We start from the raw sequence: 26,856 nt of genomic DNA, 5'->3' as shown, positions 1-26,856 counted from the left end.
CAATAAGCCCAGCCCATACTCAAAGGGAGAGGAATACATAAGGCCATGAATACTAACAGGCAGAGTTCTCTGGGGGGCACCTTTCAGACTGACTGGCATCAACATAATTCCTTCTCACTAGGTTAAGGAACACTGAAACCAACATCCTTTCCTGACCCCAAGTTAAACAATTCTGGGATAGGGCATACTTTCCCTACCTTAAACAATACTACAAAAAAATAAATAAATAAATAAATAAATAAATAAATAAATAAATAACTTAGAGGCTTGCCCCTGGAAGATAAGAGCATAAACTAAGACTGCTTACTTAGCAAGACTAACCTCTTGTTCACTACCACTGCTTTCCCACTTTCCTCTCACAGTGCCCACCCATCCAGGCCTCCTCTGTCCTGGACTCTGCCCGGTTACATCCAGTTTCTCCTCTGCCAAGATTCACCTTCAAATTGCATAGCTCACACTCTAAAAACCTATAAACGTCCTCACCTAATTTCTTATTTTCATATGCTACCAAGACTTTGGTAAGGTATGTTCTCTGTTACTGTAGTAGGTTTAACAAATTTAATGTTGCACAACCAATAAATGTTTTATGGTTTTTTTTGAGATGTCAAGAGTTGACAGTCTTGTGTAAGAATGATTGTTTTAGTTTTCTATTACTAATGAAATCTTGATCCACTGTCTCTATAGAATGACACATTATTTTAGTCAAACTGCACCAATATAAAATAAAATAGATAAATAAATTATAAGGTGCCTATTTGAGAGAATCAGCTTTGGCTTGCTACACATTCAACTGTTATGTTAAATAACCTTATTTAAAAGTATACATTTAATGAGATTTATGGGTAGCAAAGCATCCAAGTTAATGCCTATAGTTGTTTCATGTCGTTCTGCTATTTCTTACTTGCATGTTGGTGATGGCGCTTTTGCCACATATCCCTACCATCCCCATGAAACAAGAAGTTGTAGAATCGCTAACCCTCTTCTTCCTACACAGACAAAACCTTCCTCAGATTCACCACTCACAAGATAATATTCTCTCACATCTCAAAATGTTATCTTGGTGTTTCAATGTGTTTAAGCTACTATTCTTTGATTTATTTAGAATCCTTCTTGACTTTTTAATTTTTTTGATGAAAAATAAAGCATTGAGCTATCTTTTCTGTCTCCAGCGTCAAAAGCAAACATCACTGTGATTCACAGCAAATCTGTATGGCACTTAATTAAAATGAAAGTATTTCGTGGGGTGCGGTTTTTTGTTGTCGTTTTAGTTTATGAAAATTAATGGTGTTATTCATGTGAAAATTATAGTTGATACTTGGAATTTTAACATGACTGTGATATCCAAAACATAAAATAATCTGACTTCCTTTAAGTTGTTTCTTATTTTTAAGATTTGTTTCAGAAGACACTACTTAATAGCAGATTTTCTTTTACCTAATCTCTATCCTCACTCCAAGCTGCAGTGCTCAGTGGTAATGATGGAGAAAACATTTTTAAAATCCAAGAAAGTCATCCTTACATGCACTATTTATCTTCTAATAATGATTAATGCTGCTAATTTGATGCTCAATTGAATTTATGAATTTAAAAATTTGGTTATTATTTAAACAGTCACATAGGCCACCATTGTAAAACAGCACCCACACAATTACTCACGAGAAATGAGGAAATGTTTGTCTATAGATGACCAAACATTCAAAAGAAAAAACAGGAGTGTGGTGGCATGCACCTGTAGTCCTAGCTACTTCAGAGGCAGAGGCGGGAGAATCACTTGAGCCCGAGTTAGAGGCTGCAGTGAGCTATGATCACACCACTGCACTGCAATCTCGGTGACTGAGACTGTCTCAACAGAAAAAAAAAGAAAGAAAGAAAGAAAGAAAGAAAAGAAAAACATACATATCCCGAAGTAGTTGTATATAATTCCTTCAGCTACAGAACTTCAACATTTTAACTTTTAAAATTTATATAGGCAAATGGTAACCTAGTTATTGATCTCAAAGTGGGAATTTTTGATTAAACAAGCATATGAAAAAGAAGGGTTTCACTATGTTAGTACCAAGTAAAATCTTACTAAAATAATTCCTCTTTCAATTTGGATCAAAATCATGTTCTTATAGCTCAAAATACAAACCCATTGAGACTTTGGGACCCAGCCAACCCTTCGAATAAAAAATCATTATGTTTTTTCAAGTCCTAGGGTATTTTAGTCCTTGCATTCTAATGAGTAATTAGTACCACTACCAACCTATTAATCATACATATGGCTGCTTTAATAAGTAATTTTTCTGTGACTATAGCTTAAAGATTATGACTAAAATGAAAATGCCTCTGCTTGATCACCTTATTGATATTCTTGATGAATTAATTCAAACCCCATGTTTCCATGTATTTGGAATTGGTTTCACAAAATAAATTATGCCATTTTTCATAAATGTTTCTATACTCGCTAATGTTCAATATTCAACCTGATCAAGCATTACAATGTGAAATATTAAGATCCAGTAAAAAGTCTGATGTCAACATGTAATGAGATAAATTATTTTAAACATATTAATCTTTATTTTCACAGGAAAGGATTACTTGTGGACTTACAAATATGCCTCTAGACAGTGTGTTTGAGAGATATTAAATTTCTACATATATATAATTCCTTCAGCTACAGAACTCCTTGCCCGCCAGCTTTCAGTCATCTTGGCTTTCAGCTGAGGAATTTTGCAGTCAAAAAAAAAAAAAAAAAAAAAAAGATTCAAGTTCTCAGCTTTATTCCTTTTAGGACTTAGAATCTAAAGGGCAAAAACTCCTCTTTTCTCAAAGACCTAACATATTAATCTGCATCACCCCCAGCACCACCACCATTTTAAAATAGCACCCATACAATTACTCATGGGAAATGAAGAAATATTTGTTCACAGATGATCAAGCATTCAAAAGAAAAACCAGGGATATGGTGGCATGCACCTGTAGTTTTAGATACAATTTTCCAAGGGAGGGAAAACTGGTTCTAGCAGTGGGCAACGTTCCATCAAAATTATTTCCAGTGCCAACTTCCCAAAGGTATTTATCTGTCCACATCATAATTCTGAATCAGAAACACTAATTTTTCAATCTATTGATTTTTAAAAATTTTAGTTAACAAAACTTCTGTATATTTGTGTACAATATGATGTTTGAAATATGTATACATTGTGGAATGTCTAAATTGAGCTAATTAACACATGCATTACCTCAAATACTTATAATTCTTTGTGGTGAGAACAGTTAAAATCTGTTCTTTTAATGAGTTCAATGGACCACTTGAATTCACTCCTCCTGTCTAACTAAAAGTTTGTGTCTTTGGACGAACATATCCTTACTCACCCCCATGGCCCCTGGCAACTACTATTTTAAACTCTACTTCTATGAGGGCAACTGTTTGGATTCCACATGTGAGTGAGATTACGCAGTATTTGTCTTTCTGTGCTTGGCTTATTTTACTTAACATGATGGTCTCCAGGTTCTTTCATGTTGTCACAAATGACGGAATTTCCTTCTTTTTAAGGCTGAATAGTATTCCATTTTGTAAATGTTTTCTGTATCCATTCATCTGTTGATTCACACTTGGGTGATTTCATATCTTGGCTACTGTGAATAGTGCGGCAGTGAACATGTGAGTATAGATATCTCTTTGACATGCTGATTTTATTTCCTTTGTTTATATACCAAGTAGTGAGATTGCTGGATCATATGGTAGATCTATTTTTAATTCTCTGAGGAACCTCCATACTGTTTTTCCATAATGGCTATACTAGTTTATAATTTTAAAATTCAGGCTGGATGTGATGGCTCACATCTGTAACCCTAGCACTTTGGGAGGCCAAGGTGGGTGGATCACCTGAGGTCAAGAGTTTGAGACCAGCCTGGCCAACATGGTGAAACTCCATCTCTACTAAAAATACAAAAATTAGCCAGGTATGGTGATGCATTTCTGTAGTCCCAGCTACTTAGGAGGCACAGGCAGGAGAATCCCTTGAACCCAGGAGGCAGAGGTTGCAGTCAGCCAGGATCATGTCACTGCACTCCAGCCTGGGCAACAGAGTGAGACCCTGTCTCCAGAAAAAAAAAAAAGCATTTTTAAAAAATTCAAACTACTAAAATCTCAAGAAAAATATTTAGACAATCAAAACAGTGCATTAAATAAACAGTCAATTCTTACCTGGTACACGCAGGTAAGAAATAATTCTTTTTAAACCTCAAAATCGGATACCCTGCAGGGAAGAGAAGGAAATGACGAGGGCAGAGGTGAAAGGGAGTTGTCACAGATAACCTTTTGCACATTTTTCACTTCAATAAGTACATAAAATATATAATAGAATTAACTGTTCAAATACATAAACAAATTTCATTTTAAAAACACTTTTTAAGTGGTACCTTGTGACTTTTTTATGTTAAGTATTGAGACACTTGACAATGCGCCTCAAACATTTTTTTGTTTTTCAGTACATAGGGGCTACTGAATTCTTTTTCCAAAGCAGCATATTATTTCAACATAAGTAAACCAAAGTTTATTTTAAAAGCCTTCTATTTATATAAATCACTGGGAGAGGGACCAGTCAATAAGCTCTCCTTGGCCTAATTTAATTAAGCTCTTTTCATTTCAATTAGTATGAACTTAGTTTACTAGTATACAATAAATATAAACTAACAAAAATGTTCAATCTTAATAATAGTTAAGCAAATGGACATTAAAATAACAATTAAAAAAACATTACTTGTAAAAGTGTGAATAAAAGGGCACCACAACATACTACTAGTAAGAGATAAAATGGTACAGTTTGAAGGGCCTTTGGTAATCGGATTGAAAATATTAAAATGCATGTTTTTTCCCATAAATTTCATGTCTGTTAGTTACTCTTAGCTAAGCAATTGGATGAATTCGCCAAAATAAATGTGCAGCTTTTTATAACAATTTTTTTCTTTTTCTTTTGGTGAGGCGGAGTCTTGCTCTTGTGGCCCAGGCTGAAAAGCAATGGTGCAATCTCGGCTCACTGCAACCTTGAAGCAAAAAACTTTAATATTTTGGAAACAATCAAAACATTTAACAATAAGTAATCAATCTATTATGGTATATCCATACAATAAAATACGGCGAAACCATTTTTTAAAAAGCTGCATAGCATTATTTATTGAAATTTTAAAAAGAAAAAGTCAGATTAAAAAACAATATAAATTATTCTCATTTTGCTAAAACAATATATTTGCATTAAAAACTCTGGAAGAACATAAATACTAAAACATTAATAGTAATCATTATCAAAAAGTGGAAAATGAGGCAAGACGTGCAATCCCAACACTTTGGGGGGTTGAGGCAAGAGGATCACTTAAGCCCAGGAGTTCAAGGTTTCAGGGAGCTAAGAGGTTGCCACTGCACTCCAGCGAGGGAACAGAGTGAGACCAATTTCTGAAAAACCAACAATAACAACAACAATTTGGAAACCTGGGTAATTTTTTATCTCATTCTTAGTCTGTATTCTATATTTTTTTCTGAAATTAACATGACTTACTTGTATTATAAAAAAAAAATACAAGCTTTTGTAACTAGCTAGTAGTCTCTTAAACTCTAGCTCACATAAGATAAAGTATATCAAGGGTCAAAGATAAGAGTAATGGGTTTAACCATTGTCTAGTCTACCTTTTCACCTAAACATCGAATAATATTTAAAACTTGCAATTATTTCTGTGTATGGTGCCCTTGGTTGAAAAACATTGTGTAAAAGTAAAGTCAGAGTTGAGTAGACAAGGAATAAAACCAACTTTATTTAAGGATTAGATTCAGTAGCCTTTATATCCACCTTGATGGATCTGCAAGATCACCCATAATCCTAAAAGATCCATAATTGATCTTACAAAAGTAAAAAGCAAGCCTTAAAGCTTCATACAAGATATGCACAACTAGTATTTTATACTGACCATGCAAACAAAGTTTGGCAAGTGAAAAGATGTTTGAATGAGTAAACTGAACACATGAAGCGTGTGGGCAATATTGAATGTGTGAAAGTTGCCTCCTAAGTGGCTACTATGTCATTTTTCTTTGTAAATATTCTTCAAAGCTCCGAGAAGTCTTTAAGAAACTCCCTATACCTTGATCTTATCTCAGTGGAGTGCAGAATAGAACATTTATCACACCATGCTTATTACTTGTTTACACACATTTCACCCCATGGAGAGGATGTGGAGTTTGTAAAGAGACCTTGTGACGTGGTCTTGTACTCAACGTTGTGTGAGGGTTTTGCCGTCTAATTGCTCTGTTTTTATGCGGAAATTTAGAGAGACTGACAAACTATGCTCCCCAGCTGCAATCTTCCTTTCACAATATATTTTTAAGTGAAGAGAGTAACTTACAAACACTGTAGACGATGGAATCAGAGGTTTACCAATGTCATTTAAGAGCACTGATAACCTATACCCAGGTGCCTCTTGCTATCCAAATCCATTCTCAGTTATTGGGATTTTGCCCAGTAAGTTCGGATAACAAGAAAGTCCATGTTATCCCAAATCTATTTGGTTCCGAATTTCAGATAATAAGTAGCAACAGTTTGGATAGTGAAAGAATTATCAAAAAGTATACGCAGATCTATTCATCTCCTGTGTACAAACGGAGACATTCAAATTTTAATTGAACATTGAATGTTATTTCTAAATTGTAAACATTCAAGATGAAGTTTAAAGACATCAGGTGATTTTGCTTTCTTCTCTATTCCCTTCTGTAGTCTAGGAATTTTCTAAGTCAAACTCAAATGCTTCATTTTGTTTTAAGAAAATAATTTGAATAGTAACTACCATTTCAACTTTTTTTTCAGGAAATCATGATCTAAATCGGTACCAGTGTGAATTGTCTTACAGACCTTCAGACTGTTGTTTGTTCAGTGTAAAAGCATCAAACAGTGAGAGGTGCCTTCTTGATCAAAATAAGCTTTACAATCATCTGAGTAAGAAATAGTCCAAGATATGTGTTTTCTAACTGCCCCCAAACCATTCTGCACAATGCCAAATAAAATTCATGGTCTTCTTCACTTACTATATTAAACCAATAAATTTCTGAAGGGAAAAAATCTGTAACGAAATAGGAAGATCATTTTTCTTGTAACAACTATTTTTTTAAATCAGGTCACTGTGAATTCAATAAAACCAATTTATTTTTTCTCTGTCTGCCTTGAGATCAATTCTTCAACTGCAAAAGCAATAGACAAAACAAATTTAAATGTCTGAATTAAAATCAATATAATTTATTCCAGAATTCACTCCCATTTTCTTGAAATGACGTACTAAGGCCTTTGGAGAATCCCTGCATATCCACTGATGTGTGTGTAAACATAAAAATTTATACAGCAATATAAGTACAGTATCAACACCAAAACCAAGGAGGCATTTATTTTTTATAGTGTGCAGGGTACTATGACAGGCAGCACAAATGTAAATGTCTGGGATATGAATATATAAGATATGAATCTTATGTTCTAAAACCTGACACTCATAAATAGGTCAGAATGAGCTTTTGCACAAATATATATCACTTGGGGCTTGCGGCAGATCACTATATAATAATAATAACCCCTAATGAATCCCATCCTTGGCCCTATGCTCCATTGCCACCACTCTCAAGAGGCCAAATATTATTGCTCTACATGCTTGAATTTGATCTGGTCTTATGGGCTTCCTTTGATCAACAGAATCTGGGAAAAGTGACTTTGTGTATGTCCCAGAGCCTAGGCCAGGCGTCCCCAAACTTTTTACACAGGGGGCCAGTTCACTGTCCCTCAGACCCTTGGAGGGCCACCACATACTGTGCTCCTCTCACTGACCACTAATGAAGAAGTGCCCCTTCCTGAAGTGCAGCGGGGGGCCGGATAAATGGCCTCAGGGGGCCGCATGCGGCCCATGGGCCGTAGTTTGGGGATGCCTGGCCTAGGCCTTCTTAAGATGCTGGATGCTGGCAACTTCTGCTGCTCTCATGTTCTTTTTTTTTTTTTTTTTTTTTTTTGAGATGGCATTTCATTCTTGTTGCCCAGGTTGGAGTACAGTGCTATGATCTCTGCTCACCTCAACCTCCCAACCTCTGCCTCCCAAGTTCAAATGATTCTCCTGCCTCAGCCTCCTGAGTTGCTGGCATTACAGCCATGCGCCACCATGCCTGGATAATTTTGTATTTACAGCAGAGATGGAATTTCACCATGTTGGTCAGGCTGGTCTCAAACTTCTGACCTCAGGTGATCCACCCACCTCAGCCTCCCAAAGTGCTGGGATTACAGGCATGAGCCACCGCACCTGGTCAGCTCTCATGTTCATAAACCCTGAGACCACCATGCCTGAAGAAGCCTAGCCTAGCATGAAAGAATATGTAGATAGAGAAGCCAGGCATCCTAATTGTCCCAACTGAGCCCACCCAGGCCAGAAAGCAGAACTGCCTGCCACCCACGAAACCCAGGCAAAATAGAAATAGTTTTTGTTTTTAACTACTTAGTTTGCAGGTAGTCTGTTATGCAGCACTAAGTAAAGCACTGTTTCTGTGATTTATTCACCCACAACTATTCATTCAATGCCAAGATTGTGCCCATCAATTGGTACTGGAAAAACAGAGGTGAACATTGACAAAGGACCCTTCTCTCGCAAGGTTTACCTTCTCACATCTGAGGACAGGGAGGGGCGAGATTGACAATTAGAAAACAGACAAATAAATAATAATTTCATACACAAAGAAGTGAATCCTCTAATAAAAACAAAACAAGATGAAGGAGCAGAGTGTGTGAGGTGGACAGGGAGGGAGAAGATGACTAAAGAAGGCTTTACTAGTTTGGTGACATTTAATCAGAAGAGATGACAGCCAGGCAAAAACGTGAGGGAACAGCATTGTATCCGTAGATACAAAGGCCATGATGTGTCATCAGGCTTCTACACATAGGGGAAGCAAGGAGGTGAGCAGGAGGACAATGAACTAGAGTGAGTGACTGAAGAGGAGATCCAAGCAGCAGGTGCTGGAGAGATCTTACAGGTCTTTGCACACCATAGTAAGAAGGTCTTTTATGTTTCATGCAGTGAAGTTTTTCTTCACTACTAATATGTAGTTATCCAGAGACACAAAAGTGCATTATTACAAATGATTCAAACAATACAGTAATAAACTCTCTCTCCCTAAAACCCTCACTCTAATCAGGCCGACTTTCTGTAATAGGCATTCATTCCCACAATTTAAAAATAAAATTTGCATCATGGCCAGTTGTCAAAGGTGCCTGTTGCATGGATCGCATTTGATAAGCAAAAATTCATTGATGAGAGCAATCTGTCTTTAAAGTAGCTTATTTTTACCCCAGAAATCCCTGACACAGGAGGGAAATGTAATTTGAACTTGGGTCCAATGACTAGGAGTTTGGAAAGCAGGTATTTTGAAGACAGCTCCACAAATGAAGAAGCTATCACTGCTAAGAAGCTCAGAGGGAAAGCTTGGCCAAGAACGGAAGTCTTTTCACTGCTCCTTACACCTCATGGTTGAAACGGCAGTTGATTTTACAGCTAATAAGGCATTAAACTGAATCTCTTAAGCTTTTCATATTGAAAGTAATTGTAAATTGAATTTGCTAAAACAATAACTTAAAGAGGCAAGACTTGAATGTTATCACAGCAAATCAAATGATGATGCAGAATTTAAAGAGCCACTGAAACAAGTGTCTTCAAGTACTTTATCGATCTCCCAGAAGCAGCCACTGTCGAAGCCGAGCTTTGCTTGGCAAGTGGGATTATCGCACATTGATTATTAATCACAGAGTCAGCCTGTAAGCCTCTGGCTCCAGGTTGGCTGGTTATGTATGTTTCAACACTCTGACTCTTAGTAAAGATAAGCCCACCTTGGAAGAAGCAGAGAGATAGCATCTTGGGCTGGGCTCAGAGACGGGAGCTGGCCCATTTTCAGAAAGGAGTGGGGACTGAAGGAAGCAGAACATTTTAAGGTTAGCCCTTTAAAAAATGCATTTATAAAGGCACTGATTGTACTGTTCACTAGGGCTGCTATGACAAAGTACCATGCAGACAGGGAAGGGGGAGGCCTAAAAAACAGAAACTGGCAGGGTACAGTGACTCACGCCTGTAATTCCAGCACTTTGGGAGGCTGAGGCTGGCAGGATGATTGAGCTCAAAAGTTCAAGACCTGCCTAGACAACATGGTGAAACTTCGTCTCTACAAAAAATAAATAAATAAAATAAAGAAATTTCTGATCATTCTGCAGACTACAAGTCCGAAATAAAGGTGTATTGCAAGGGTTGATTCCTTCTGAAAACATCAAGGGAGAACTCTGTTCCATCTTTCTCTCCTGGCTTCTGGGGGTTTGCCTTGGCATTCCTTGGCTTGTAGCAGTATCATCCCAGTCTCAGTCTTTGTGTTCACACGGCATTCGTCCTATGTGTGTCTCTGGATCCAAACTCCCTTTTTTTAAGGACATAGGTCATATTAGATTAGAACTCCTTCTAATGTCCTATTTTAACTTGATTACTTCTACAGGGACATCACATTCTGAGGGGCTGGGGTTACGACTTCAACCTATAAATCTGGGAGGGACAGAATTCAACCCAGAGTGGTGATATACTAGTGACATAAAAAAGTGCACTGAATCACTCAGTCATTCTCAATTGCTGGCTGCAGCTCAGAATATCTTGGGGAGGTTTAAAATATAACTATTCCTGGGTCTCCCCTTCACTGATGTTGATTTAATTGGTCTGGGTTAGGGGCCAGGGGTAGGTGTTTTTAAGAGGCGCCTTAGGTCGTTCTAATGTGTAGCCAGGATTGAGAATCACTCATTAAATGCCTCAAAGGGCCTACCATCATTCAGAGAGGAAACTATAAAATATATCAATTATTGTAAGCATTGTATGAAGTCCTAGAAATATATTGGTGATCAATGCAGATACAGAAACTGCAGATAAAGTTTGGATCCAGAGACACACTCAAGATGAACACCATGTGGACATGAAGACAGAGATTGTGGTAATGCTCTCACAGGCCAAGAAACTGTACCTGCATTGATCACATAATGTATGGCCTGAGGTAGCAGCCCCATATATATTGATAAAAGAATGAAATAATACATATATAAATAAATTCAAGTTAACACATATTCATTGTCTACTATATGTTAAGCATTATATTAAGCACTAGAGAAATGAAAATAATTTTTTAGTAACTGAATGAGATCATATTCCATATTACCTTCTGGTCTGCTGATAATTTCTGGAGAGGTGTTACACTGTGGGATTTAGAATTTTCAACATGCTAGAAGAAATCCACTCTAGAAAAAATACTTTCAAATCAACTATAACAGCCTGACTTCCACCTAGAAATTTTGATTATTTTAAATTATAAAAACTCATAGAATTAAGACCTTAGGACCATCCTTTTTTACAACAGAGCACGAAGATGCTTACATAATATACCATGAAATATTTGCAGACACATTTCAGTATCCTTACAGAATGTCCAAGAGGTGCCACTAATGTGTAAGACAGAAAAAGATGGAGAGTCCAAACATAAAAAATCAGTCATAAAAAGTGCTTGCATTCAAAATAATACTATTCAGATGCCACTGCCAACAGAATTATCCAACCTAAGATGCAAATGTGGGGATTTATTATTCACAGAATTAGTCAAACAGAAGTTGAATAGCATATAGAGGTGAGCAGTTACCTGCTAAATTTGATAGTTTTGATAACTGCACTAGATTATTTTAGTCTTGTGAAAAAGCTACCTTTGCATCTTTTTCTTTGTTTTATAATATTAATAGCTATGGAGGATTATAGGGAACTTCATTCACTTGTTTCTTTATACACCCATTCAACAAGATCAGTTATTAGCACATACTATGTCCCTATGGAAATTGCATAAAGGGGCCCTCCTGGGTAAAGAAATTCCAAAACAGGCGCCCCTCCTTAGGGCTGAAACAGGCCTAAACCAAGATACGTATGGTCGTGAGCTGGACTTTAGTGCCCTGCCCCTTGGCTACATGTCTTTGTGCAAGAGGGTAACCACCATAGACAGCAGCCCAGTGTCCAACAATTATCTATAAAATGCCTACTTTGTGCCCGTCCTATGCTGGGTCCCAGAAATACAAAAGAGAATGAGATTAGGTCCTGTCCCTCATGGAGTTCAGACACAAACCACATGAAGAATTGTAGGATAATGTGAATAGTGAAGGGATGAGTTACCTGTAGAGAGACAGCAACCAAGGCCTTATAGAGGAGGGAACATTAGAAATGGGGCTTGGAGGAGAATGAGTAAGACTGTTCCACAGCAAAAATAGGCAAAACAGAGAGTAATAGTCAATATCAAAGTGTGATCACAGTAAAAGGTGATCAGGGGAAGCAAAAACTCTACAAAGCCGGAAAGCAGGATGAGTGGAATGAGAATAGCCGGAAGATTAGTCTGGAAATGTACATTGGCACTACACTGCTCAGATTAGCTGGATAAAAGACAAAAATTGATCATTTAAGATAGAGGAAAGGATTCAGGCAACGAAGGTGATGTTAGGAAGCAAGGAGATAAGCAAATCAGCACTGGGGAGAAGATCCACTGATGGTTTATCCCTGAAAACAGAAAATATCCAGTGTAATTTGTTATCGGTTCTTTGTTGTACAGATGGATCATTTCTGTAAATTACTTGGCTTATCAGACACATTGACTTCAAATTTCTCATGTTGTATTTTACTTAAACTGTGTTACATTTAGAAGAAACTGAAGCCTGGCATGGTGGCCCATACTTATAATCCCAGCATTTTGAGAGGCCAAGGTAGGAGAATTGCTGAAGGCCAGGAGTTAGATACCAGCATGGCAACAAAGCGGGACCCCATCTCTACAAACAAACAAACAAACAAACAAACAAACAAATAAATGTATCAGAGCATGTGCCTGTAGTCTGAGCTACTCAGGAGGCTGAAGTTGGAGAATCATTTGTGCTCAGGAGCTGGAGGCTGCAGTGAGCTATAAACATACCAGTACACTCCAGCCTGGGTGACAGAGTGAGACTCTGTCTCTAAAAGAAAGGAAAAGAAAAAAAGAAACTGAACCATCAACCCAGATTGGTTAAGCCATTTTCGTTTTGATCTTTAAAGTACAGGATAATTTCTCGATATTCTCTAATTCGCAAACAAATATACTAGAACATGTGGCTTCTTCTACTAGTATTGCTGATGAGGGAAAGACACTGTTAATTGGGAGGATGTGCATTGCTATGCCCTGAAGCCAGCAAATATTTTTCAGCAAAGCTGGCATATGCCCTTCTGAGTCTTTGGTTTATGACCATCTTTTTTCCTTGCCCATTTGACCTCCACACAGGATTAAGAGCCTATAATAATTAACAAACCCAGTTTATGGCTAGTATTGATTTGATAATAAGTGGTATCATAACAATATGTGACTGCCAAGTTTCTGTTAAATTTCAAATTTGATTGCTTTTTGGTAAGGCTGTCAGTATCTGTTCTCTTTTTTCAATTGCTTATATTTTCGGAGTGCCCTAAGCTCTGTAAAGTTCCTACTCAGCTAAAATAACATGGAATCTAATTTGAAAAATCCAGTAGAGTTTAACTATTAATTATTCTGTGTTATATTCAAAGGCTAGAGGTTTTACATTTATCACATCAGCAAAGTTGAGCTCTAATTGCATTAAGTTACTTGATAATGTTCTAACATACAACTTTTATAGAATATTGTTTGAAAGACAATTCTTTGAAATAAATGGAAGCATCAGACACTCAACCTCAAGGGAAACTGTCAGATCTGAAATCAGTTACCAAAATACATAAGGCAAAATTAAATGTCTTGTCAGACTATATATTTGACATCTATTGCTGCAACTGTGTGAATTGGGAAACTTTGAGCACTGATTATTTTTTCCATAATTCTGACTTCTTGCTATCTGAAAATATATATATATATATATGTATATATATATATATATATATATATATATATATAGTGACGGAGTTTTGCTCTTGTTGCCCAGGCTGGAGTGCAATGGCATGATCTCGGCTCACTGCAACCTCTTGCCTCCTGGGTTCAAGCAATTCTCCTGCCTCAGCCTCCCAAGTAGCTGGGACTACAGGTGCGTGCCACCATGCCCAGCTAATTTTTGTATTTTTAGTAGAGATGGGGTTTCACCATGTTGACTAGGATGATCTCGATCTCTTGACCTCATGATCCACCCACCTCGGCCTCCCAAAGTGCTGGGATTATAGTCTTGAGCCACTGCGCCCGGCCTTAAAAATATATTTTTATGCCATCTTTTGTGAACTCTGAAGGTAACTAAACAGGGTATTATTCACCTTTGCATCTCCAGCACTTGGCCTATGTCCAGTATATATGAGGCATTCAAAAATGTTTAAGAAATAGAAGAATAATAATGATAAAATTTTCCTATAAACCAAACTCCATCCAAAATGTTTTATGTGCACTTCTCATTAATTCTTTGCAATAACATCATGAAGTCATTACCTGTTGTTAATTTTACAGATGAGAAACAGGCTCAGAAAATTCATGTAACTAGCAAAGGGCAAAGCAGAGGTTTTGGCAGCTCTAAGTTACCCATTCTTAACTGCTATGTTATACTTGGTGAGTGCATAAAAATTTAAGCAAATAGTGATTTGCATGTATAAATATTCATTTGTACAGTGCAACCACCATGCCAACGTGGCAATGGGACACATACCCCAAAACCCGCAGGTTATTAGGACCCTGCCAGTGGAAGCACTGTTATTGAACAAGAGGTTTGTGCTAGAATCATGCTACATGGTTGCCATAATTTATCAAATCACCAGGATATTCCCTAATTCTAAATAGTCTCATCCGCTTTTCCTGTTGAAGGAATGAGGCAGTCATCTATCACTCAAGCAAGCAGTAATCATGTGAAATTATGGATTTTTCCAATATAGCCTTATATTAAACAGATTCAAAAGCATTATTCTGAATCAAAATTTTTTCAGACAACAGGCAGATAGCAAAGACAGGTGTTAAATTATATTCAATTACAAAAATATAACTGACTCAATTATTCTTTCTTGGGTATCAAACACCTGAAGGGCAAGACAATTTCTGCATATCTGGTACTTAGGGAATTCTTTTTAGAAACACATAGATACAGCTATAATAACAACATAGAATTGGCTGGGCCCAGTGGCTCATGCCTATAATCCCAGTACCTGGGGAGGCCAAGGCAGGTGATCACAAGGTCAGGAGTTCAAGAACAGTCTAGCCAAGATGGTGAATCCCCAACTCTACTGAAAATACAAAAATTAGTCAGGAGTGGTGGCGGGTGCCTGTACTCCCAGCTGCTCAGGAGGCTGAGGCAGAGAGTTGCTTGAACCTGGGATGTGAAGGCTGCAGTGAGCCAAGATGTGCCATTGCACTCCAGTCTGGGCAACAGAGTGAGACTCTGTCTTAAAAAAAAAAAAAAAAGAAAAAGAAAAAAAAAAAAAGCCAACATAGAATTATAACAAATCCTGGGACTACTTTCTAAAAACAAAACAAAACAAAAGAACCCTGACTGACTCATACTTTTTTGCCTAAAGCATTAAGCAGCGTATCAAAGAAGGCTCTCACCTTGAAAACAACAAGGTCCAAATTGAAACCCTGGTTCTGCCACTTAGTAGCTGCATGCCTCTGTTTCCTTGATAGGCATATTATAAATTCTGTGGGCATGTTAATTACATTGATCACAGTCATTTCTGTGTAATATAGCAATGGAAATAACAATAACAGAAAACAGTTTTGATTGCTTTCCATCTGCCAGAGACTGAGCCCAGTAAACAAACAAGTACTTACTGCATTGTGAAAGTGCATTATTATTATGCTCATTTTATGAATGGATGAATTCAAGCTTAAAGCTCAAGTAACTCACCTAAGGTCATACATAGAGAATGACACAACGGGAATTTGAGCTCAAGCTATCAAACTTACAAGCTAACCTTTAAAAAATATTTGCTACAATTAAGAAAGGTGGGAAGGGAGGTGGCAAAGGAAGGAGAGAGGGAGAGAAAGAATAATGAATGATGGAATGAAAGGAAAGGAAAGAAAGAAAAGGAATGGAAGAGGAGAGAAGGCAAGACAGTGAAGAAAGAGGGGAAGGCAAAGAGGATGGATGGGAGAAAGGGAGGAAAGAAAAAAGTAGAGGAAAAAGGGAAGGAAAGAAAGAAAAACATCACAAGGTTACTATGAGGGCTAAATGAGATATGGCTATAAAAGCCCTTTGTGATACACAAAGCAAGTTAAATATGCAAAGTAATACTGCATGATAGTAAAGGTAAGTATCAAAAAGCATTGGGAATTAAATGTCAATATCAATGGAGAAAACGGCTGTAAATAAGGCAATACAAAGCAAATTGAATTAAAAAGAATGACTTTATTTGTTATTTACTGAAATTATAGGCAAAATGCATTCTCTTAACCCAATCAGCTATACATCTATGAAATCCTCTTTTGTCTGTTGGGCATAGAGGATGAATGTGCTCTCACAGGGGAAATGTTTCTCACCACAGCTTCATTTACAGCACAAAAATGACAGCACAAAGGACCTGGCTTGAATCTGCTGGCATCAAATAGATCTACGCATTTTGTGTCACTAATAGCCAAGGAACATAGTTATTCAGTCATGTTTACCAGGCAGTTTGTTCAACTTTGGATCACCCTAAAATAGCCCTCCTATTTCCTCTCTATCATTCACAACAAAGAAGAGAAATAGTCAGGTTTCAAAAAGTCACCTGGAGATACAGTAAGACATCTACAGGTGAATGAATATATTTCACACAAAATGATTTGCCATCCACAGCAGATACTCAATACAGGGGAAATGAGCCATTTAAAAGCAGTGAGTGCTAAGAACAGAGCCAGACCTGGAAAGCCCTGAGTGTGTTCTAAGCAAGAATGCAGAAGTAATTCTAAAACTATAGCCGGATTCACAAAGGTACCTTAAATGCCTTAAGAGGAAGGGTCTGAAAAATCCATTTTGTCCTTTAAGCCACAGCTTAAAAGCCATTTCATCAGAAAAGTCTTTTTTGATCTCCCACCTAGACTAGGTCCTCTAGCATGTATTTTCAGAGCAGTCTGTTCCTCTATTTCGCAGACCTTGTAATACTTTTAACCTTTTAAATGTTTTGTTATAACAAATTATAAAGTACTCAACAACATTCTCCCATGTACTCAATACTTGGATTCAACAGTCGTCATAAGTTTACATTTGTTTCATCTAGCTCTTTCTTCTCTTTCTTCTTTGATATTAGTGAAGTACTTACAGCAAAACTCAGGCATTATGTTATTTTACATCTAATTACTTCAATATTCATGTCTTAAAAATGATCAGCTATTTTATTTATTATTATTATATTATTATTATTATTATTATTATTATTATTATTGAGAGACTCCCTCTATTACCCAGGCTGGAGTGCAGTGGCACAATCTCAGCTCACTGCAACCTCTGCCTCCTGGGTTCAAGCAATTCTCCTGTCTCAGCCTCCCAAACAGCTGGGATTACAGGCATGTGCCACCACTCGCAGCTAATTTTTGTATTTTTAGAAGAGATTAGGTTTCACCATGTTGGCCAGGCTTGTCTCGAACTCTCCTGACCTCAGGTGATCCACCTGCCTCAGCCTCCTAAAGTGCTGGGATTGTAGGCATGAGCCACTGTGCCCAGCCTGATAGTTTTTTTCCTTTAAACCACTATCTCAGCCTGGGTTCCCCCCAAAAGTAGAGTCTGAAACAAGGGCTTGCATGCAAGTTGTTATTTTGGGAAGTAATCCCAAGGAACATGGGGCTGAGAAGAGTGAAAGGATGCATTCTCAGAGGACAAACCCACACTGGGGCTGGGTTCTGCTGAGGACTCTCAGAGGAGCCGTAGAATGCAATTTAGGGCATTTATTGAGTGACCACAATGGGAAGTATTTATCCACTGGTTCTCCTACCCCATGGTTAGGGATCACCCCACATGGCATTAACTCTTACACTTCCAGATTTGCAATGGAATACTTCAGAAAGAGACCGAGTAGCTGGAATGATCCCTACAGATGTCTCATAGGGGAACAGAGGCACCCAGAGCAGAAAGAGTGGTGTGTGGTAAGGTTTAGGGGAGGTGCTATCAGGTTTTACTTGCACAACACTAGGGGGAGCTGCAACAGCTGGGATGAAAATGTGGACTGAGGATGTGACACAGGACACAAGAAGTGCTCAACACAACTGCAATGCCACTGTCACTGCTAGTCAAATTCATTCCAATTCCTAGGTACCAACTCTAACCTAGTTCTAAATCACATGCCTCCATGGATTCAAAGATGTCTTTTTAGAGTTGCTTTTGTCTAATTAGTATTCAAATAGGGTCCACAACAAAACTTAGTTGCTATGTCTTTAAATCTTGTAATCTAGAAGAGCTTGCTTTCCATGCCATTGGTTAGTTAAAAAAAAAAAAAAAAAGTCAGTTGTCCTGTAGAACATTCCACATTTTGTGTTTATCCAATTAGAAAGTCATTTCACTTATTGATCTTTTTTTACATTTCTTTTTTTTTAAATTGCATTTTAGGTTTTGGGGTACATGTGAAGAACATGCAAGATTGTTGTATAGGTACACACATGGCAGTGTGATTTCCTGCCTTCCTCCCCTTCATCTATACCTGGCATTTTTCCCCATGCTCTCTCTCCCCAACTTCCCACCCCCTACTGTCCCCTCCCCCTTTTCCCCCAACTGACCCTGGTGTGTAGTGCTCCCGTCCCTGTGTTCATGTGTTCTCATTGTTCAACACCTATCTTTGAGTGAGAACATGCGGTGTTTGATTTTATGCTCTTGTGTCAGTTTGCTGAGAATGATGGTTTCCAGGTGCATCCATGTCCCTACAAAGGACACAAACTCATCGTTTTGATGGCTGCATAATATTCCATGGTGTATATGTGCCACATTTTCCCGGTCCAGTCTTGCATCGATGGGCATTTGGGTTGGTTCCAGGTCTTTGTTATTGTAAACAGTGCTGCAATGAACATTCGTGTGCATATGTCCTTATGGTAGAACGATTTATAATACTTTGGATATATATCCAGTAATAGGATTGCTGGGTCAAACGGAATTTCTATTCTAGGTCCTTAAGGAATCGCCACACTGTCTTCCACAATGGTTGAACTAATTTACACTCCCACCAACAGTGTAAAAGTGTTCCTATTTCTCCACATCCTCTCCAGCATCTGTTGTCTCCAGATTTTTTAATGATCGCCATTCTAACTGGCATGAGATGGTATCTCAATGTAGTTTTGATTTGCATTTCTCTAATGACCGGTGATGATGAGCATTTTTTCATATGTTTGTTGGCCTCATGAATGTCTTCTTTTGTAAAGTGTCTGTTCATATCCTTCACCCATTTTTGAATGGGCTTGTTTGTTTTTTTCTTGTAAATCTGTTTTAGTTCTTTGTAAATTCTGGATATCAGCCCTTTGTCAGATGGGTAGACTGCAAAAATGTTTTCCCATTCTGTTGGTTACCGATTCACTCTAATGACTGTTTCTTTTGCTGTGCAGAAGCTGTGGAGTTTGATTAGGTCCCATTTGTCTATTTTGGCTTTTGTTGCCAATGCTTTTGGTGTTTTGGTCATGAAGTCCTTGCCTACACCTATGTCCTGAATGGTTTTCCAAGATTTTCTTCTAGGGTTTTTATGGTGTTAGATCTTACGTTTACTAATTAGGCAGCATTTTAATTTTTTTTTTTAAGAGATGAGGTCTTGCTAGGTTGCCCAGGCTGATCTCAAGTGATCCTCTCACTTTGGCCTCCTAAAGCCCTGGGATTACAGGAGCTAGCCACTATGGCTGGATTTTTTCACTTATTCCTCTATCTCCAATATTTTCTATAAATGATTATAAGCTCTAGGGGTTTTATTAAACACAGAAAAGCTTTTCTGTCCAGGAAAGATTGCAAGTGAGGCTATGTGCTTCACAGTGCATCACACCAGAAGACACGTGGTAGAGTGAATGACGGCCCCCAAAAAGATGTGAACACATCCCAATCACCAATTCTATGAATATTACCTTATATGGCAAAAGATGTGATTCACTTAAGCATCTTAAGAAGAAGAATTTACCCTAGATATCTTGTTAAACTTTATGTGCAATCATATATATTCTCATAGGAGAGAGGCAGAGGGAGTTTGGAACAGAAACACAAAGGTCTTAGGAAGATGAAGACACAGACTGCAGTGATGTAGCCACCAGCCAAGAAACACCAGGGCAGCAACCAAGAATCTAGAAAAGGCAAGAAACAAATTCTCTCCTAAAATCCCTGGAGGGAGCACAGCGCTGCCAGATATTGGACTTCTAGCGTCCAGAATATGGAGACAATAAATGCTACGCAACAGTAGAAATTTAACAGCTTAATTCCTTCATTGCCAACTTCTCTACTAACTTTCCTTTTAATGGCTCCACTCATTGATGAGTGTAGCCTGCATTCATTATTTATTTAAGGGAAATAAAATTGTGATTTGTGGATTTTATCACTACTTTCTCCTTTATCGTTAAGAATTCTTTCACAAACAAAAATAAACTTTCCTTGATTACTCTGGGCTTTTTGGTTATTCTAAAATATGGTTCATACAAGAAACACTAAGAATAAATACTTAATTCTCCCCTTTCAACTGTCATATTCCCAAATAAGGAATTGGTTTTGATAGTAATTTAAACCCTTATTTATGCCATTGTTAATCTACTATCTGTCTCCTCTATCAGACTGTAAGCTCTGTATAGCAGAAAATCTGTCCACTTTCTTTGCTGCCTAATCCATATTGCCTGCCACAAAGGAAAAGCACACCTAAGACATTTTAATAAACAATACTTCTACTATCCTGGAGAAATCCCAGAGTCCCAAGAGGAATGTGAAGTCCCCCACTTCTGCTTGCCTTTTAAAAAAAAAAATCCAAAGCACTGAAATTATTTTAGAGGATTTCTTTTCCCCATCCCTAAAGCAAGGAAGCAAAATCTTCTGAGGCAATATAGCAACTCCTTGTGAAAAGAGCCAGATTTTGAAAGGAAGGAATCTCCAGGCCACTTAGGTGAAGTCTCACCTTATTTTTCTCACCAGAACCATCTTGTTAGGATGTCAGTGCAGGGAGAAACTTTAGCAATCATCTAGTCAAGTGCATTTAAACCTTGCAAATTCAAAACACACATCACTACAGGAGTAACATCAATCATAATAGTAATAATCATAAACACACTATACAAATTCCCAGGTTCCCTGAAACAACCTTTTCAGGAACATCTCAGAAAACTACATCTTAAGTTCCTTGGATAATTCTGATGTAGCTTGTCTGTAGCCTTGGGTTTGAACAATACTGCTATAATGGAGAGGCTATCAAAATAATATTTAATAACAGAACCCTTAGTAAAAAACCTCTTAAAAGTCTGATATGTTTTAAAAATTAATTAACTCTAAAACTACTTAATGAAAGCTTCCTAAAAGCTAGAAACTATTCTAGATGCTGAGAATACAGAGGGAAATGAAATTGAAAAGATCCCTGCCTGCTATGGTTTGAAAGTGGCTCCCCTAAATTCACATGCTGGGAACCTAACCTCCAATGTAACAGTGTTAAGAGGTGGGCTTAATAAGAGATTGGGCCCAATCTCTTAAAGTAAGTTCAGCCCCTGGTTCCTCTCTCTGCCTTGTGTGCTCAGTCCACCTTCCACTATGGAATGACTCTTATCAGATGCCAGGACCTTGCTTTTTGGATTTCCCAGCCTCAAAAACCTTGAACCAAATTAAACTTCCATTGTTTATAATTTACCCAATCTGTGCTATTCTGTTATAGCAAAAGAAAACAGACAAAGACACTGCCCTTGTGGAACTCACATCGGGAGCAGAATACCTAGAACAAACTGAAAATAAATAAGTAAATAAGTATATACCATAATAGCCCCTTCGTACCTTTCCTAGAAAACTTGGGGTTTCCCAAGGCACAACTGGAAAGTGTGCTCTCTACAAGTAAATGAAGTTACAGGAAGTTGTTAGCCAACCTCCCAAAGCCAGACCCTGGTAGAGTGGGGACTCTTGCAAACATTCCTTCCTTTGACTCTTGTCTACACATGGCTCTTAACACAGAGGTCCAGTTTGTTCACATGGCTTGAGTTTTCACTGGTTAATGAACCTGGGGAGGAGAATGAGAGGAATATATTAGCATCAGAGTTGGACAGCCCTTCTCCAAATCAGCCAGGAGGCACAGCAGTTCATGTTAGTGATATGTCTGAAGCATCGAGTCCAGGGTTTCCAGCCTGCATTTTTCAGAACCAGAACTCAATCAGCATTAACTAAAGAGCCATTCAAAATACTGAATCTTAGAATTTTGTCCCTGAATACCTTATTCAATGGAATCAAAGTGATACCTGGAAATATGTATTTTTATGAATCTCTGTATCAGAGCTGTCTTTTTGTTGTGGTGCGAGCAATAAAAAAAAAAACACTAGCCTGTTGAAGAGGAAAATAAATATCTTGGAAGTTTATAGAACGAAAGAAAAAGCTTAAAATTCAGACTTTGGCAAGAAAAAGAACTGAGTTACAGGAGTCTCGGAAACAAAACTTAAAGGATGGCTTCTCCATGGGTCATAGTAAAAAAAATTGGCCCCTACTGCTATCCATGCATGTGTCACTCTAGTCAAGATTAACTTAATTAAATTCCAATAGAAAGAATGTGACTAACCTGACTTGTGTTATATCTCTATTTCCTGGCCATGGAAAGAGAGGTATTTCCATTATCAGTTCCACTGAAACTTCAGATCATGGAGGGATAATTGGCCAAAGACCAAAAAAAAAAAAAAAAAAAAAAAGTGCTGTTAGAGCAAATGTCCACCTCTACCTCCCCAGGTGATTATGAGGCACAGCCATATTTGAAAACCAGTGCTTGGTTCAACCACCAACCAAATATTTAAATTCTCCCTACAAGAGACACACAAACACACTTGAATACAAACTTCCCAAGATGGCTTGAAGTTCTTTCTTCTGGGAATAAATATATCAATTCCTTTTCCAAAGGAGTCTGCCCTCCATCATGTCCCTGTTGAATAAACAGAATATCTCACCTCACAGTCTCAGCTAACTCCTTCCAGCTCAATCTGCAAGGTCATACTAGCATCTTACTACTATTAAAGCACACTCCTTAGGCACACAACTCCCTAAATTATTTGCACTTGCTTGCTATTCCCTCTGCATAGACACTCTTCCTCCAGAAACCACATGGCTTATTCTCTCCCTTCCTTCATTCGGTTCTTTATAATTTAAATTACCTCACTGGGTGCAGTGGTTTATGACTATAATCTCAGTGCTTTGAGAGGCTGAGGTGAGAGTATTGCTTGAGCCCAGGAGTTCAAGACCAGCCTGGGCAACATAGTGAGACCTCATTTCTACAAAAGATTAAAAATTACCCAAGCATGGTGTTACATGCCTGTACTCTCAGTTCCTTGGGAGAATGAGACAGGGGAATCCCTTGAGCCCAGAAGTTTGAGGCTGCAATGAGCTATGATCATGCTGCTGCACTCCAGCTAGACTGAAAAAACAAGATTTTGTCTCAAAAAAAAAAAAAAAAAAAAAAAAAAAAAAAAAAAAAAAAAAGGCCGGGTGTGGTGGCTCATGCCTGCAATCCTGACACTGAGAAGCTGAGATGGGTAGATCACCTGAGCTCAGGTTCAAGACCAGCCTGGGCAACAGAGTGAGACCAATTAGCCAGGCATGATGGCACACACCTGTTCCCAGCTAGCTGGTGCTGAGGTGGGAGGATCGCTTGAGCCTATGAGGTGGAGGCTGCAATGAGCTGATATCACACCACTGTACTCCAGCCTGAGTGACAAAGTGAGACTGTCTCAAACAAAAAAATTATTTTAAGTTCACCTGTTAAAAAATCAACTTCACTCCTGTCCCCAGTACTTCCTAACTCCTTTTCCTGTTTTTTTTTTCTTTTTTCTTATCACTTATCACTATCTGACATACTATACATTTTCTTAAAGGATTTATTCATTGTCTGCCTTTCCCTCCAGAATATAAGCCCTTGAAGATAGGAAGCTAGTATGTCTTATTCAGTTAGATATCCTCACTCTTATAATATGCCTGGCATATTGAAAATGCTCAACAAATATCTGATGAATAAATAAATATATATATTTTTAAAAATCTTTGAAATAACTATATCAGTATCAACTTTGTTCAAAATTTAGCTTTATGTTCCCCCTTCTGCTGAATCAGAACCTTCAGTAGACAGAGACTAGGAATCTGCATTCAGAATCTTCCCAAGTGATGCAAAAGAACAACTGAAGTTTGAAAATTGCTACTTTAGCATTCTCCAAAACAAGTACAAGCTCTCTTCCATGCTATAGTTTATTAGATGTTTAAAGACAACTCTTCTCTCCCCTTCTTCTCACTGACTTTCTTTCTTTGTCTTAGACTGAACAGCTAAACCTTCTATACCCATCCCTCCTACACATCCCCTTACTATCGCAGAAGGTCAGGCTACGTGCTCTGAATGCACTTCCATTCATTCTCTTTCCATTTACAGTGATCTTGGTGGAAGAGTCTCTAACCAACAGCTCTCTAAAGACCCTTGCAGAGCCTTTTGAAAATTATTCCTTACACACAAGAAACTCTGCCCTTTTTTCCTTTGCATTATCCCTTGGGAAGATGTTCAAAAAGATGGAATACTCAGGCTTGTGATCTCAGAGTAGAAAATACACCCAGGTTGTGTGTTTCTGTCCTGTGTGTGTTTGCCCCATTAGAGACCAGCATCTGTGTATGAGTCTCCAACAAACAATCAAATGAAAAATGATGTATGATGAGAAAGCAAAGAGTGCCAAAGAGTTTGTTGAGTGAAAGGACAGCACATAAAGGAGCTATTGACGGAGTGTGTGTTGGTCAAGAGATAGACAGCAAATTAAAGAACGTCTTCTGTTAGAGCTATACAACTTATGCTTTACCTGAAGATGCTGGGTTTTGTTTCACTACACTGAAAGAGTAAATGGTACCTTAATATATATTTTCATTACAAGGGTACCTATTATACAGATGATCTATGTTAGCTAACTGATTATGCTATTGTGTTCTTTTATTGCTCTAAAAATTTGAAAAAGTAAATTTGGCAAAAATCTTGAAACTCAGCTTTCCCACAAACTAGAGTAATTTTTGTCGATTAATTCATATAACCAATGTGCTATGCAGACTGATATCCAACCCCCCATCAAATATTCGCACCTTAGTCCTCAGAACCTGTAAATACATTGTGAAACAAAAGGCAAGTGTGATTACATCTTGATGAGGGCAGAAAATCTTGGATTCTCCAATAAGTTCAATTCAATCTCATGGGTCCTTAAAAATCAAATAATTTTTTCTGTGGTTCAGAGAGATGTGACTATGGACAGATGATCAGAGAGATGCAAGGTTGTTGGCTTTGAAGTTGGAAAAAGGAGCCATAAGCCATGGAATGTTGGCGTCCTCTAGAAACTGGAAAATGCATGGGAACAAATTCTCCCCAACAGCCTACAGAAAAGACCACAGCCCTGACAACACCTTGGTTTTAAACCAGGTTTCAGAGTTGCAAAACTGTAAGATAATAAATTTGTACTTAATGAAGCCACCAAATATGTGGTAATTTGTTACAGAAGGAACAGAAAACTAATACAACCAATGTGTACGTGTAGTAACAAAATAAAGTATATCAGGTACTATGCTCATAATACCATCATTAGTAAAAGTCCCAAGTTAGAAACAATTCAAATCCACCAAAAGGTAAGTATACCCTGCGTGCTGGTCACATGGGTATATCCTGTTGACAAAAAGTCATCAAATTGCCAACAGACAATAAATATAATTCTCTATATGTATATTATAATACAATAAAATGTATTAAAGGGCAATGATGGTACATGTGTTCATGTATGTACCATCTATACCATGCAATCATTTCAAATGTATGGTTTAAAAGGAAGGTCAGCAGACAATGAGGCTCAATGCCTGCTTTGAGCACAATCATGCCCATTCATTACATATTGTCTATGGTGCCTCTTCTGCTATGGTGGAAGAATTGAGTAGGTACAACAGAGACCATGTAGCCTGCAGAGTCACTAAAATATTTCCTCTATAGTCTGTATTTCAGGGTGTACCACAGGAAGTTCCATGGAGATTTTCTTAAGCATCTAGATATTTTTTCATGGTCACTGGCACAACCAAAGGCAGAGCTTTCAAACCAAGTCTCTCACCTACCAGGTTGGCAGCCAAGCAGGCAGTGGCTTTTTATTCATCTGCTTGACAGATATGTATTAAGTGCTGGGTAAACACGGGCCACACCCTGTGATAGAAGCTAAATACACTTAAATGAATAAATTACATATGTCTAGCTCCTTGTAGAGGTTACGATTCTACCATCTGTGTGGTCTAGATGTGGGGGGGTCCCCAAAGGTAATTCATGAACCACCAGCATCAACATCACTGGGAAATTGTTACAAATGCAAATTCTCAGGCTCCACACTGCTTCCAATGAATCATATATACGGGGGGTGGACCCAACTATATGTTTTTACCAGACCACCAAGAAGTTCTGATGTATGTTCAAGTTTGAGAATCACTGAACTAAACCAAAAAGATCTGTGCTAGGATAAGTGTCTTATGAACATATTTTAGGTATGTAAGTAGCTCTTCACAACACCCATGTTAGAAGATACCTTGTCCACCTTAACTATCTGTCTTACTCTATTTTTTCATTGCTTATTACAGAATACCTGAACCTAGGTAATCTATAAAGAAAAGGAATTTGTTTCTTACAGACACGGAGGCTGAGAAGTCTGGGGTCAAGGAATGG

The 26,856-nt window shown here is 37.9% G+C and overlaps 1 long non-coding RNA gene across 11 annotated transcripts in view; it reads right to left on the bottom strand.

The window, feature by feature from the left end:
- The window catches only part of LOC104653246 (uncharacterized), a 123,039-nt gene that overhangs the window by 66,045 nt on the left and 30,138 nt on the right, over window positions 1-26,856 (bottom strand). For 9 of the 11 annotated variants that reach the window (XR_012518815.1, XR_012518817.1, XR_012518814.1 and 6 more), the window contains exon 3: window positions 4,193-4,244. The exons of 1 other annotated variant lie outside the window; for it this stretch is intronic. This is a non-coding gene — a long non-coding RNA (uncharacterized LOC104653246). Of the gene's footprint in view, window positions 1-4,192; window positions 4,245-21,950; window positions 22,171-26,856 lie in introns of all 11 variants that reach the window. One more of the 11 variants, XR_012518820.1, reaches the window with a different exon arrangement.

The sequence above is a fragment of the Saimiri boliviensis genome, chromosome 8 (genome assembly GCF_048565385.1).
Source record: "Saimiri boliviensis isolate mSaiBol1 chromosome 8, mSaiBol1.pri, whole genome shotgun sequence".
Taxonomy (NCBI): domain Eukaryota; kingdom Metazoa; phylum Chordata; class Mammalia; order Primates; family Cebidae; genus Saimiri; species Saimiri boliviensis.
Note: the sequence above shows the minus strand (reverse complement) of the source record. Positions and strands in the feature narration are given on the sequence as shown.